At 44.7% G+C, this 14,836-nt stretch overlaps 1 protein-coding gene across 3 annotated transcripts in view; it reads right to left on the bottom strand.

Moving 5' to 3' along the window:
• Positions 1-14,836, bottom strand: part of sh2d3ca (SH2 domain containing 3Ca) — an 84,371-nt gene that overhangs the window by 57,586 nt on the left and 11,949 nt on the right. The gene's annotated exons all lie outside the window — the stretch shown is intronic.

Raw genomic sequence — 14,836 nt, forward strand, 5'->3', positions numbered from 1 at the left:
TTGGTCAGTGCTAAGTGGGTGTGGATCCTGGCTACAGTAAATGGAAAGAGAGGGGGCTCATGGCTAGGTATCAGTAACACCTGGGAGAGGTAACAGTAGCTGGAAAGAGAGAGAGAGAGAAAGTTGTCCAGACTTTTTTCATACTTTTACCACAAGATGACTGCAAAGAAAAGAGTTATGAGCTGAACATAACAGCATGCCAGAGGAAGGGAGGACAGTAGCCCGTGACCTAACTGTGGTTTGTGACTACTATGATTTCCCATTGTAGCCAATTCAATTGCAGCAATTCCGTTACAGACTTTAGGTTATTCTGTTATCGATTTGGTAACAGAATTACAAGTTTTAATCACTTTATTAAGTCATTCATAAACAGAAATTGATATCAGTAAAAACACAAACTAATTGATAAGTCTACCTTTACTTGTGACTTCTGGGAACAATTCCTTATATGGGAGGAACATTTGAAAATATCTTAAAGGCAGGGCCTTCGGAAAGTGTTCATACCCCTTGACTTCTTCTACATTTTCTTAAGTTACAGCCTTATCCTTAGATGGATTAATTAAAACAATCTCATCAGCAATCTACACACAATACCCTATAATGACAAAGTGAAAACAGGTTTGTGGATTTTTTTATACATAATTTTTTTTTAAACAACAGAAATACCTTATTTACATAAGCATGCAGATTCTATGCTATGAGACTTGAAATTGAGCTCAGGTCCATCTTGTTTCCATGAACCATCCTTGAGATGTACCACAGTTGACAGTGCAAGTCAGAGCAAAAACGAAGCCATGAGGTTGAAGGAATTGTCCATAGAGCTCTAAGAAAGGATTGTGTCGGGGCACAGATCTGGGGAAGGGTACCAAAACATTTCTGCAGTATTGAAGGTCCCCAAAAACACAGTGTCCTCCATCATTCTTAAATGGAAGAAGTTTGGAACCACCAAGACTCTTCCTAGAGCTGGCCTCCGACCAAACTGAGCAATCGGAGGAGAAGGGCCTTGGTCAGGGAGGTGACCAAGAACCTGATGGTCACTGACAGAGTTCCAGAGTTTCTCTGTGGCGATGAGAGAAACTTCCAGAAGGACAACCATCTCTGCAGCACTCCACCAAATTAAGCCTTCACCTGCAGGGTCTGGGAGACTAGTCAGGATCGAGGCAAAAATCAACGGAGCAAAGTGCAGAGATCCTTGATGAAAACCTGCTCCAGAGCCAAAAGGACAACGACCCTAAGCACACAGCCAAGCAGGAGTGGCTTCGGGACAAGTTTCAATGTCCTTGAGTTGCCCAGCCAGAGCCCGGACTTGAACCCGGTCAAACATCTCTGGAGAGACCTGAAAATAGCCATGCAGCAACGCTCCCCATCCAAACTGACAGAGCTTGAGAGGATCTGCAGAGAAGAGCAGGGGAAACTCCCCAAATACAGGTTTTCCAAGCTTGCCGTGTCAAACCAAAGAAGACTGAAGGATGTAATCGCTGCCAAAGGTGCTTCAACAAAGTACTTAGTATAGGGTATGAATACTTATGTAAATGTGATATTTCAGTAATTTATTTATATATTTTTTATTCATAAAAACCCGTTTTTGCTTTGTCGTTATGGGGTATTGTGTGAAGATTGATGAGGAAAATCTATTGAATCAATTTTAGAATAAGGCTGTAACGTAACAAAATGTGGAAAAAGTCAAGGGGCCTGAATACTTTCCGAAGGCACTGTATGTGGGTTTTTGGAAAAAGGATTACAAGGCAATGTTTCTTAAACTTTCAGAAGGCAAAACATTTATTTTGCTTTGATGTATTTCTAATACCTTTTAATACTTTTTCTGGTAGACGTTTTCTAAGTCCCCTTTTCCATCTGTTTAACCAGAAATCAAAGCCATTATTACTTATGCCACATTTTTTGATGGAAATGATTCAAAAATGTATCTATGAACTTAAGCATTTCACAGTAAGGTCTACACTTGTTATATTCGGCGCATGTGACAAATAAAGTTTGATTTGATGCTCATGGGTCCTTTAACATGGAAATTACCAGCTACACTACACATGTTCACAGTGAACCAAGATCAAACAGTGACGGCAGAGCAGAGCTGGGATTTTGGAAATCTTAAGCATGAAAAACACAGAGAATATGACTGCCTATAGGTGCTTATCACAGTAGGAGGTCGTTCATTATCTTGCAAGAACAAAATAGCCACTGTAGCTAGTAACATAATTAGATCACAATTACATTTGTTTTCATGAAGCAGCTCCTGTAGCTGGCTGCTGAGAGTCAATGCAGTGTCTTTACTTTACCTAGCTAGCACAACAGCTAGCATATCATGCTAACCATTTAGATTAAAAAAATTGCTAGCTGGCTAACATTATCTATGAGCTGTATGCGATTTTGGAGAGTGAATTCAATTATTTCTAACGTCATCCTGCTAGCTAGTTAAATAGACATGGTGGTTATGTTGGTTATGCTGGTTAACTATGGGGCAGAACAGATGGGGTTGGCTTAGGTTGTGGACAACATGTAAACTATATTTCTTCTCCAATGTTTATTGAAAACAAATACATTTGCACAATGAGCACTTGTTGTCCCTCAGATGCATTGTTACAGTTGTTGGTCTGCTATAGTGAATTTTGACCCCAGTCAAAACAAGACATCGCATCAAGAACGAGATAAAAAACTAGCTGAAACGAGCCACCTACTGTTCCCAAAATGGCAGCTTCTAGTCATAGTCGCCAGCTACACTGTATTTGGCCATTCAGAATCGCAACACACATACTTCTACCCAACTAAAGCGTGCACATCGTTTTCGTGGTGTCGTCAGCTAACCTGTCTAGACCTGTGGCCATCTGGTTAGTATCAACAAGGGCTTTCTACAACAATAACAACATTACCGCAGCCTCCTAGCTAAATGACAATGATGAGACCATAAAGCACCATATATGGAAATGCATTGCCAAACAACGCCACCGCCACCTTCCGGTTTGGAGTATATGTAACAAGGCTGAGTGGCTGACGACTTCAAGGTCTTTGCTGTGTGAACACAAAAGAGATTGACTGCCGACACTCTGTTCAGAGGTGCTGAGTGCTGTTGGCAAGCAAACATTTGACAACCTTACAGGTGTGTCTAAGCTCTTGTAGGGCTTGTGGTGGAGGCGGGGAGCTTGACTGGGAATTGTGTTTAGGCCCCACAGCGGAGCTTCATTCCACATAATAGCCCGCACGGTACTGAAGGGATAAATGAACCGTACGTTCACAACTGTGAACTGAATTCCGATGCCTGGTGCAATTCTTTTTGCAAAAAGCCCTCACATACCAACAGTTTACATACCCCAAAAAATCCAAATCACTGGGCTCCTTGTTAAATGAGACAGGCACACCGCATGTGCAGATGCAGTATCTAATTTGAGACAGTTTCACACGTGTCATTTAGCAGACACTCTTATCCAGAGCGACTGCGGTTAAGTGCCTTGCTCAAGGGTACATAGACAGATGTTTCACCAAGTCGACTCTGGGATTCAAACCAGAGACCTTTCGGTTACTGGCTCAACGCTCTTAACAGCTAGGCTACCTGCCGCCTGTAGGGGGAAAAATCCTGCAGCAACAGGAAATATGAATTGTTGTGTGGATTATAATTAATGGACATTTTGTCGACACGTCTTTTCTTAGTGCATATTAAGTGTGACATTTTAAAGTGGAAATTACTAACTTTAAGCATGAAACACACCAAGAATCTGACTGCCGATAGACTGCCAATAGGTATTTATCACAGTAGAAAGCTGTTACTTCTCTTGCTATAACAAAATATCTATCTGCTGTGTACAGACCTGGTAACCGACGAACCTACATCTCATAACGTCTCCCGCTGCTGTGCCAGATAAAGTCTGCCCCTCATGCACAGCGAATTTGATTACGTCAGCAGTTTACCATGGATGACCACCATCGTTAAAGTGAGAAAGAGACTCGTTTCCGCTACCTTATTGCCTGTAATTGACTATGGCAACACATTGTACATGTATGCACCTGTAGCGTCATTTTGTATGCTGGACACTGTGTACCATGGGGCGCTGAGGTTTGTTACAAACTCTGAAGCGCTCAAACATAAATGAATCTCCAAAACTCTCACCCATCACTGTACCCTCTGTATGAGAGTGAGCTGGCCTTCTTTAGATCTTTGGAGACTAAGTCATTGCTACATTTTTATTTATAAAAGGTCATACGGACACAGCTCCCATTTTACCTGTGTACATACGGTACATTGTCAAGCAAACTAATGACAAATATCGCCTACACACAGGACTGTAATTTGTCTCCTTGAATGGTTTTAAAGCTGGGGTAAAATCTATGGTGGAAAATGTATTGGGGGGGGGGGGTATCAATGTTTTGACCCCTAGTTAAACCACTCCTCACGAAACATATGTGCCTGTTCAATATGTCAACGGATGTTTATAAACTGTAGTGCACTTGTGTTTTCTGTTGTTAATGTTTGAAACTGTGTGCTGCTATTTTGGCCAGGTCTCTCTTGCAAAAGGAATTTTAATCTTAATGAGTAAAATGAGAAAAAAGAAGAAACCCGCACACTGTTCTTGATAGTAACACTGCTCTTTAACAAGCTTTACGCATTGGCCTCAAGGCCTTGGTCAGAGCTTTTGTGATTTTTTTAAAAATAGCACACTTTTTTAATTAATTAATTTTTTAATTTTACCCCTTTTTCGTGGTATCCAATTGTTGTAGTAGCTACTATCTTGTCTCATTGCTACATCTCCCGTACGGGCTCGGGAGAGACGAAGGTTGAAAGTCATGCGTCCTCCGATACACAACCCAACCAGCCGTACTGCTTCTTAACACAGCCCGCATCCAACCCGGAAGCCAGCCACACCAATGTGTCGGAGGAAACACCGTGCACCTGGCAACCTTGGTTAGCGCGCACTGCGACCGGCCCGCCATAGGAGTCGCTGGTGCGCGATGAGACAAGGACATCCATACCGACCAAGCCCTCCATAACCCGGACTACACTAGGCCAATTGTGCGTCGCCCCACGGACCTCCCGGTCGCAGCCGGTTACGACAGAGCCTGGCACAGCTGGCGCTGCAGTACAGCGCCCTTAACCACTGCGCCACCCGGGAGGCTAAATAGCAAACTTATGTAGCCACACCCACATCCGTTCCATGCATCGAATGGGGTTGGAGTCGAGGGAAAACAAATAAGTGCTACCAAATATGACAATATACATTTAATAAATATTTGAATAAAGTGTGTACATAAAACGTATTAAACATGTCTGTAAAACCACAATGAGGACATCGACCTACCAAGCAAGTTTTCATAAATCAATGGGTACAGCGCAAGACAAAAACAGGGCATAATTCATGTTCACATTTACAACATAACATGCATGGCCATTTCATCATTAAGATCTCTAGGAAATCATGTCTGGGAGGGTGAAAATCCAAAAACATTCTCTTTTGCTCAGAGTATTATTTATATCACCTCCCTTGTCTGACATCTAAACTTTCTCTATGCCACAAAATCTAAAAAATAAATGTATAAAAAAGGTAGAAATGTCATGTTTTAGGTCATTAAAATGTACTGCGACTGGATAATCCCTGTTGTTTCTCCTGATTGAACTTTTATGTTCACTAATTCTGTTTGAGAGAACGAGAGGTTTTCATTACATACACTCTAAAAAAATTAGGGGTTCAACAAGGGTTCTTCTAAGAACCTCAAAGTTCTTTGAAGAACCTTGGGGTTCTTGGCACTGGAAATAGCCCCCAAAAAGGTTCTTCCAAGAACCCTATAGGATTTGGGGTTCATTGAGGAACCTCCTTAGTTGATGGGGGTTCTTGCGGGAACTGAACTGCCCAACAGAAACATTGGGATTTGAATTTGAAAAGACAGCAGGTGCAGTCACTAAAATGAAAAATTTAAAGATCAACTCAATTTAAGGTAAGGTTTGTCCCTTGTATGATCTAAATTGATATTGTTTTATGATCATACCGTCTATCTTTTCATATTTCTGCAAATCTTTCTAAAACAGAAAATGGACACAATTCAATGGATATCAATAAACAAAGAGTTAAGAATATGTAGGCTATAAGAACATGTTGAAGGCTAGCTGTATTGGGTGCAGATGACTGAACTGCTAAGTTTTGTGTCTGTAGGTATACAGATGAAACATTCAAAGGTATGTCAAGTGGTATTGGTATATCATTTACATTTACATTTTACATTTAAGTCATTTAGCAGACGCTCTTATCCAGAGCGACTTACAAATTGGTGAATTCACCTTCTGACATCCAGTGGAACAGCCACTTTACAATAGTGCATCTAAATCATTAAGGGGGGGTGAGAAGGATTACTTATCCTATCCTAGGTATTCCTTGAAGAGGTGGGGTTTCAGGTGTCTCCGGAAGGTGGTGATTGACTCCGCTGTCCTGGCGTCGTGAGGGAGTTTGTTCCACCATTGGGGGGCCAGAGCAGCGAACAGTTTTGACTGGGCTGAGCGGGAACTGTACTTCCTCAATGGTAGGGAGGCGAGCAGGCCAGAGGTGGATGAACGCAGTGCCCTTGCTTGGGTGTAGGGCCTGATCAGAGCCTGGAGGTACTGCGGTGCCGTTCCCCTCACAGCTCCGTAGGCAAGCACCATGGTCTTGTAGCGGATGCGAGCTTCAACTGGAAGCCAGTGGAGGGAGCGGAGGAGCGGGGTGACGTGAATGCAGATCACATTTAGCATCCCTCTTCAATGAATATCCCATAGGCCTCTACATTATGGACAAGGTAAGTGTATGAAAACCACCAACAAAAACCAAGGTATGAACACTGTTGTGTGCATGTTTTGTTAATCATCTTTGTAATAACTATTTTTTGGGATTCACAGACTTCACCCTCCCCTCCCCAGACTTCACCCACCTCTGATGAATATAACAGGAAACGTGTTCGATCACCATGCACTTAAAAAAATGTATTCTGCCTATGGATAACATCAACACATTAATGTCAACACGCCAGAGGATATACACATGGGACTTGGGATTCTTCTGGGAGTTTACCTCATTTTTTATTTTTTTTTATTCTGCTTTGCCACTAAAATATTGTGTTTTTGCTATGCATATTATTAATAATAATAACAGGGGGGGGGGGGGGGGTAGTTCTTTGAGAATCCGTTAAAAGGGGTTCTTTGAAGAACTTATATGGGTTCACCCACAGTTTCAATTTGAAGAACCCCTGAAGGATACTCCAGGAACCTTTTCTTTTTAGAGTGGAGCATAACATGGTAACCTGCCCTTGACCTGTCGTTTTTCCTTCCCCCTGTGCTCGTAATAAATGTTTGTTACTTCGACACAGTCTTCCTCACAGTCTTTTAATCTTGTCTCCATACACATAGTATTCTTCGCTGTTAACAAAGTCTGTTCATGTTCGTGGTTTAGCTCAGAACAAGGCCTTTTCATCACGCTGCCTGGATATAATAAGGATTGATAGGGCTACTGGGGAGAGAAGGCATGCTGTTAGAGCCAACTGGCACACAAACACAGCAGCACAGTCAGGCTATTCAAAAGGTTTTGACTAAGGTCTATGAACTGATCAATTCACACCCCCCCCACACACACACATTACTCTGAACTTTATGAAATGTTGCTTATCCCATGAACTGTATCCACATGTCATTTCTTGCTGTAATATTGCTAGTGATTGAATTGCAATTTTGATGAGGCTCACTTTTTTCAGAGTCCACAGTAAGTGGACTTTAGGCAGGGCATGGAAGGGATAATGAATTCAGTTGTTTGGGTCATCCGTTTCGGCAAAGTGCTCAGGTGCTTCGCTATATCACATTTTACATTGTCTGTAAGTTTGAGTTTATTTGCACACAAAAAATCATACAATGATGGTCAGACCTGTGTTTTATCCTTGTCAATGCAGGCAGAAGAGCTTCAACTTCTTATTCATAGCCTCAATTTTGTCCCGCACATTGAATATAGTTCAGATCATTCAGGGGAGAAAAAACATCACCCAGATCGGCTCGTCATCATGCAAGTTGTCAGACAAGTGAAAATTATGGTCAGTAAAGAAAACTTTAAGATCATCTCTCAATTCAAAAAAATGTGTCAATACTTTGCCCCTTGATAACCAGCGCACTTCTGTATGTTGCAAAAGCGTTACATGGTCGCTGCCCATATCATTGCTTAATTAATGCAGAAAATAAATGAGAGTTCAGGGGCCTTGCTTTAATAAAGCTTTAATAAAGTTAACCATTTTCACTGTTGTATCCAAAACATCTTTCTTTTTTGTCTTTTTTTATAATATGTTTATTATTTTACAATAATAATAATTATTATTTTTATTTATTTTCCCACCTTTATTTAACCAGGTAGGCTAGTTGAGAACAAGTTCTCATTTGCAACTGCGACCTGGCCAAGATAAAGCATAGCAGTGTGAACAGACAACAACACAGAGTTACACATGGAGTAAACAATAAACAAGTCAATAACACAGTAGAAAAAAAAGAGTCTATATACATTGTGTGCAAAAGGCATGAGGAGGTAGGCAAATAATTACAATTTTGCAGATTAACACTGGAGTGATAAATGATCAGATGGTAATGTACAGGTAGAGATATTGGTGTGCAAAAGAGCAGAAAATTAAATAAATAAAAACAGTATGGGGATGAGGTAGGTAAACTTGGGTGGGCTATTTACCGATACGACTATGTACAGCTGCAGCGATCGGTTATCTGCTCAGATAGCAGATGTTTGAAGTTGGTGAGGGAGATAAAAGTCTCCAACTTCAGCGATTTTTGCAATTCGTTCCAGTCACAGGCAGCAGAGAACTGGAACGAAAGGCGGCCAAATGAGGTGTTGGCTTTAGGGATGATCAGTGAGATACACCTGCTGGAGCGCGTGCTACGGGTGGGTGTTGCCATTGTGACCAGTGAACTGAGATAAGGCGGAGCTTTACCTAGCATGGACTTGTAGATGACCTGGAACCAGTGGGTCTGGCGACGAATATGTAGCGAGGGCCAGCCGACTAGAGCATACAAGTCGCAGTGGTGGGTGGTATAAGGTGCTTTAGTGACAAAACGGATGGCACTGTGATAAACTGCATCCAGTTTGCTGAGTAGAGTGTTGGAAGCTATTTTGTAGATGACGTCACCGAAGTCGAGGATCGGTAGGATAGTCAGTTTCAATCAAATAAAAAATACAGCAATACTAACAATGACATTCTGTAACGGCTTTCTTCTGTTGAAGGAGGAGCGGACCAAAATGCAGCGTGGTGGTAACTCATGTTTATTGTAGAAAAATGACTAGACGTGAAATAACTGAACATGTACAAAAACAACAGACGGAAACGTGAAAAAAACTATACAGCCTGTCTGGTGAAACTAAACACAGAGACAGGAACAATCACCCACGAAACACTCAAAGAATATGGCTGCCTAAATATGGTTCCCAATCAGAGACAACGATAATCACCTGACTCTAATTGAGAACCGCCTCAGGCAGCCATAGACTATACTATACGCCCCACAAAATCCCCAAGACAAAAACACACCACAAATAACCCATGTCACACCCTGGCCTGACCAAATAAATGAAGATAAATATAATATATTTCGACCAGGGCGTGACAGAACCCCCCCTCCCTAACGTGCGGACTCCCGGACGCACATCAAAACAATAGGGAGGGTCCAGGTGGGCGTCTGTCCATGGTGGCGGCTCCGGCTCCGGCGCGGGACCCCACTCTATAAATGTCTTAGTCCCCCTTCCTCGCGTCCTAGGATAGTCCACCCTCGCCGCCGACCATGGCCTAGTAGTCCTCACCCGGAACCCCACTGGACTGAGGGGCAGCTCGGGACTGAGGGACAGCTCGGGACTGAGGGGCAGCTCGGGACTGAGGGGCAGCTCGGGACTGAGGGGCAGCTCGGGACAGAGGGGCAGCTCGGGACAGAGGGGCATCACGGGACAGAGGGGCAGCTCGGGACAGAGGGGCAGCTCGGGACAGATGGGCAGCTCGGGACAGAGGCAGCTCGGGACTGAGAGGAAGCCCAGCACTGAGAGGAAGCCCAGCACTGAGAGGAAGCTCAGCATTGAGAGGAAGCCCAGCACTGAGAGGAAGCTCAGCCAGGCAGTTGGATCCGGCAAATCCTGGCTGGTCGACGGTTCTGGCAGATCCTGGCTGATTGGCAGATCTGGAAGAGTCTGGTCGACTGGCAGATCTGGAAGAATCTGGTTGACTGGCAGATCTGGAAGAGTCTGGCAGATCTGGAAGAGTCTGGCTGACTGGCAGATCTGGAAGAGTCTGGTTGACTGGCAGATCTGGAAGAGTCTGGCTGACTGGCAGATCTGGAAGAGTCTGGCTGACTGGCAGATCTGGAAGAGTCTGGCTGACTGGCAGATCTGGAAGAGTCTGGCTGACTGGCAGATCTGGAAGAGTCTGGCTGACTGGCAGATCTGGAAGAGTCTGGCTGACTGGCAGATCTGGAAGAGTCTGGCTGACTGGCAGATCTGGAAGAGTCTGGTTGACAGGCGGATCTGGAAGAGTCTGGCTGACTGGCGGATCTGGCCGCTCCATGCTGACTGGCGACTCCGGCCGCTCCACGCAGACCGACAGCTCCGGCGGCTTCTTGCAGGCTGACAGCTCTGGCTGCTCCATGCAGACTGGCAGCTCCTTGCAGACTGACAGCTCCTTGCAGACTGACAGCTCCATGCAGACTGGCATCTCCGGCTGCTCCATGCAGACTGACAGCTCTGGCTGTTCCATGAAGACTGACAGCTCTGGCTGCTCCATGTAGACTGACAGCTCTGGCTGCTCCATGTAGACTGACAGCTCTGGCTGCTCCATGTAGACTGACAGCTCTGGCTGCTCCATGTAGACTGACAGCTCGGGCTGCGCTAAACAGGCGGGAGACTCCAGCAGCGCTGTAGAGGAGGAAGGCTCTGGCTGCGCTAAACAGGCGGGAGACTCCAGCAGCGCAGGAGAGGAGAAAGGCTCAGGCAGCGCTGAACAGGCGGGAGACTCCGGCAGCGCAGGAGAGGAGAAAGGCTCCAACAGCGCTGAACAGGCGGGAGGCTCCGGCAGCACAGGAGAGGAGGAAGGCTCTGGCTGCGCTGAACAGGCGGGAGACTCCGGCAGCGCAGGAGAGGAAGAAGGCTCTGGCTGCGCTGAACAGGCGGGAGACTCCGGCAGCGCTGGAGAGGCGAGAGGCTCCGACAGCGCAGGAGAGGAGGAAGGCTCCGGTAGCGCTGGAGAGGCGAGAGGCTCCGACAGCGCAGGAGAGGAGAAAGGCTCCGGTAGCGTTGGAGAGGCGAGGCGCACTGTAGGCCTGATGCGTGGTGCTGGCACTGGTGGTACTGGGCTGAGGACACGCACAGGAAGCCTGGTGCGGGGAGCTGCCACCGTAGGACTGGTATGTGGATGTGACACTGGATAGACCAGACCGTGCAGGCGCACTGGAACTCTTGAGCACCGAGCCTGCCCAACTTTACCTGGCTCGATGCCCACTCTAGCCCGGCCAATACGAGGAGCTGGTATGTACCGCACCGGGCTATGCACCCGCACTGGAGACACCGTGCGCTCTACAGCATAACACGGTGCCTGCCCGGCCTCTTTAGCCCCCCGGTAAGCACAGGAAGTTTGCGCAGGTCTCCTACCTGGTGTAGCCATACTCCCTGTGAGCCCCTTCCAAGAAATTTTTGGGGCTGACGCTCGGGCTTCCAACCGCGTCACCGTGCTGCCTCTTCATACCATCGCCTCTCCACTTTCACCGCCTCCAGTTCTTCCTTGGGACGGCGATATCCTCCAGGCTGAACCCAGGGTCCTTTACCGTCCAGTTCGTCCTCCCATGTCCATACCTTCTCTCGCTGCACCTTGGGATGGCTACACTCCCCTGGTTTAGCCCAGGGTCCTCTCCCGTCGAGGATTTCCTCCCAAGTCCAGAAAGTTTTGTCAACCTGCTCCTGCTGCGGCTGTTGCCTGTTACCACACCACAAATAACCCATGTCACACCCTGGACGGACCAAATAAATAAAGATAAATATATATATATATTTTCAACCAGGGCGTGACACATTCATTGTACTGTTGAATGGGATGGCCAATTTAGAGGACAAAACAAAACTTAACTCACACGTACACAAAATAAAACAAAATCCTATTAGGTGATACATGTATATGAAGACAGCATATAGTCATTACAAGCAGTGTAGCTAAGCCAAAAATAAATGTTGAGTGGAGTACAGCAAAGAGTAGCAGTAGATCGTCAACCCAGTTATGAAGCGGGACTCGACCATTTATCCAGTATCAGCTGCCATATTTTGTAAAACATTGGACTTCTATTGGAGGTATTGTATCGAATCTTTTCCATATGTATTACATTCCCTAAATCCCGTAACCACATTTCAAAGGTAGGTACAGTTTCCAGTTTCCAAAATTGCAATATGAGCCTTTTGGCTAATAGAGTACAAAGAGAGACAGCTTTCCCTTTGTGGTTATTCCCATCAACTGTACCAAACAGAGCGGTCAATGGGTCTGGGGCTAGAACTCTATCAAAGGCTCTAGATAAATAATCAAAAATGATAGCCCAGTAAACATGTCCAGGACATGTCCAGAATAAGGACATGTCCAGAATAAGTGGGTCAACGTCCCCTCATCCTGCTTGCACCTCTCACACAGTGGTGAGGTGTCCGGGAATATTTTATGCAGTTTAACTTTTGAGTAATGTAACCTGTGTATCACCTTAAACTGTACAAGGTTGTGTCTGGCATTCACTGAACTGTGGGTTATATTCCTGAGAGCTTCTACCCAGTCCTCATCTGAGATTTCTGACCCAAGTTCTTGTTCCCAAGCCCTTTTAATGGTGTCTGTGGATACCTCTAAGTGGGCCTGTAGCACATCATACAGTCTAGAGACCGACCCTTTTGAATGGGGTTTGACAAGGATCAAGCTATCTAATGTAGGACTATTTGGCTTCATGCCATACTGTGGGATATGTGTCCTTACAAAATTCCTGATTTGGAGGTATCTGAAAAAATGTGTTGTTGGCATGTTGAACTTTCCCTGTAGTTGTTGAAATGAAACTAACTGACCATCTATGTATATATTACCAATTGTTGTGAGCCCCTTCTCCCTCCACTGTGAAAACACCACATCATCCAATTCGGGGTGGAAAGCATGATTCAGGCAAATCGGGCTGTCAATGTATACAGTGGGTATGTTAAGAAAATACCTCATCTGTTTCCAGATCCTAAGCGTATGACAAATGACTGGGTTAGAGTCATAAGTGGATTTTTTCACATATGATGGGCTATTAACAAGTGCAGGGAGTGAGGAACGTTGACAGGAGGCCTGCTCAATCAAAAGCCATGCAGGCATATCCTTCTGTCTCATCGCAGGTAAGCTTTCCCTCCAGAAAGACACAATGTTCAGATTAGCAGCCCAATAATACAGTTTAAAGTGAGGAAGGCCAAAGCCCCCCTCTATTTTGTACTTGCATAAATGCTTCTTTAAAATTCTGGCTACCTTGTTATCCCATAAAAATGGAGTTAATGGTGTACCCAAGTGGCTTCGGTAGAAACTGTTGCATGCGCGATACCACTCCACTATGTCTCTCTGTCATGGCTTTTGTGCCATCAGTAAAAGATACCAACGAAGAGCAGCTACTTTTGGCTACATTCTTCTTTATATCCCCAAAATGTCCATTTATTTGGCACGTTTGATTCAGAAAATACACCGGTTCCAACTCGCCCAACATGACTACAAAGTATCTAATAAGTTACCTGTAAACTTGGTCCAAACATTTCAAACAACGTTCCTAATCCAAACTTAGGTATCCTAAAACGTAAATAATCGATCAAATTTAAGACGGGATAAACTGTGTTCAATACCTGACGAAAACAAAGTGAAGCGCTTTCCAGGTCGCGCGCACCAAAAGACTTGAGTCCACCTGGAGTGACACATGCAAAGAACAGGGCTATTTTTTTAATTTCTCAAAAGAAAAACATCAAACAATTTCTAAAAACTGTTGACATCTAGGGGAAGCCATAGGAACTGCAAGCAGATTCCTATTAAAAAGGGCTTACCATAGAAACCTAATGGAAAACAGATTGACCTCAAAAAATTGTTCGCCTGCCAAATCAGTTCTGTTATACTCACAGACATTATCAAACAGTTTTGGAAACTTCAGAGTGTTTTCTATCCAAATCTACTAATAATATGCATATCCTAGCTTCTGAGCCTGAGTCGCAGGCAGTTTACTTTGGGCACGCTTTTCATCCGGATGTGAAAATACTTCCCCCTATCCCGAAGACGTTTTAATTAATGTTCTTTTTGGCAGTGAAACGAGGCTACTCAGGCAAGAGAAAAAACTCACCTAAATGTATAGCCCCATTGGAAAATATAAAATGGACTGTTTGAAAATGTGAATTTTTTTGGGGGGGGGGGGCATACCCCAACGGCATTGCGCGTACCCCAGTTTGGGAATACCTGCACTAGACAAAGACGTCACAGAAATTAAGCGATGTCATTGACTTATACGCAAATAAAGTGGTTCAAGCAAAGTTATCACCTAAGAGTTATTTAATGCTATTCTTTACCTTTTTGCAAATTGAAAAAGGGCCCACGATTTTCTCACCCAACCATGGTCAGTAAAGAGTTCTGCTGCACACGAATCAATTCCCTTCTGATGGTCTGTTCACCGGCATCTTGCCACTGGCCGGCTGTTGGAATCGGGGTTTGAATAGTGAACGGAGGATGCTCGAGATGATAGCACCACCCTTTGCGTCACTGGTTGCATTCCAGGACGTCTTTACTGCAGTCGTGCAGCGCATCTTAGAATATTGCTGCTATAGTAATG

The sequence above is a fragment of the Oncorhynchus masou genome, chromosome 28, assembly GCF_036934945.1.
Source record: "Oncorhynchus masou masou isolate Uvic2021 chromosome 28, UVic_Omas_1.1, whole genome shotgun sequence".
NCBI lineage: Eukaryota > Metazoa > Chordata > Actinopteri > Salmoniformes > Salmonidae > Oncorhynchus > Oncorhynchus masou.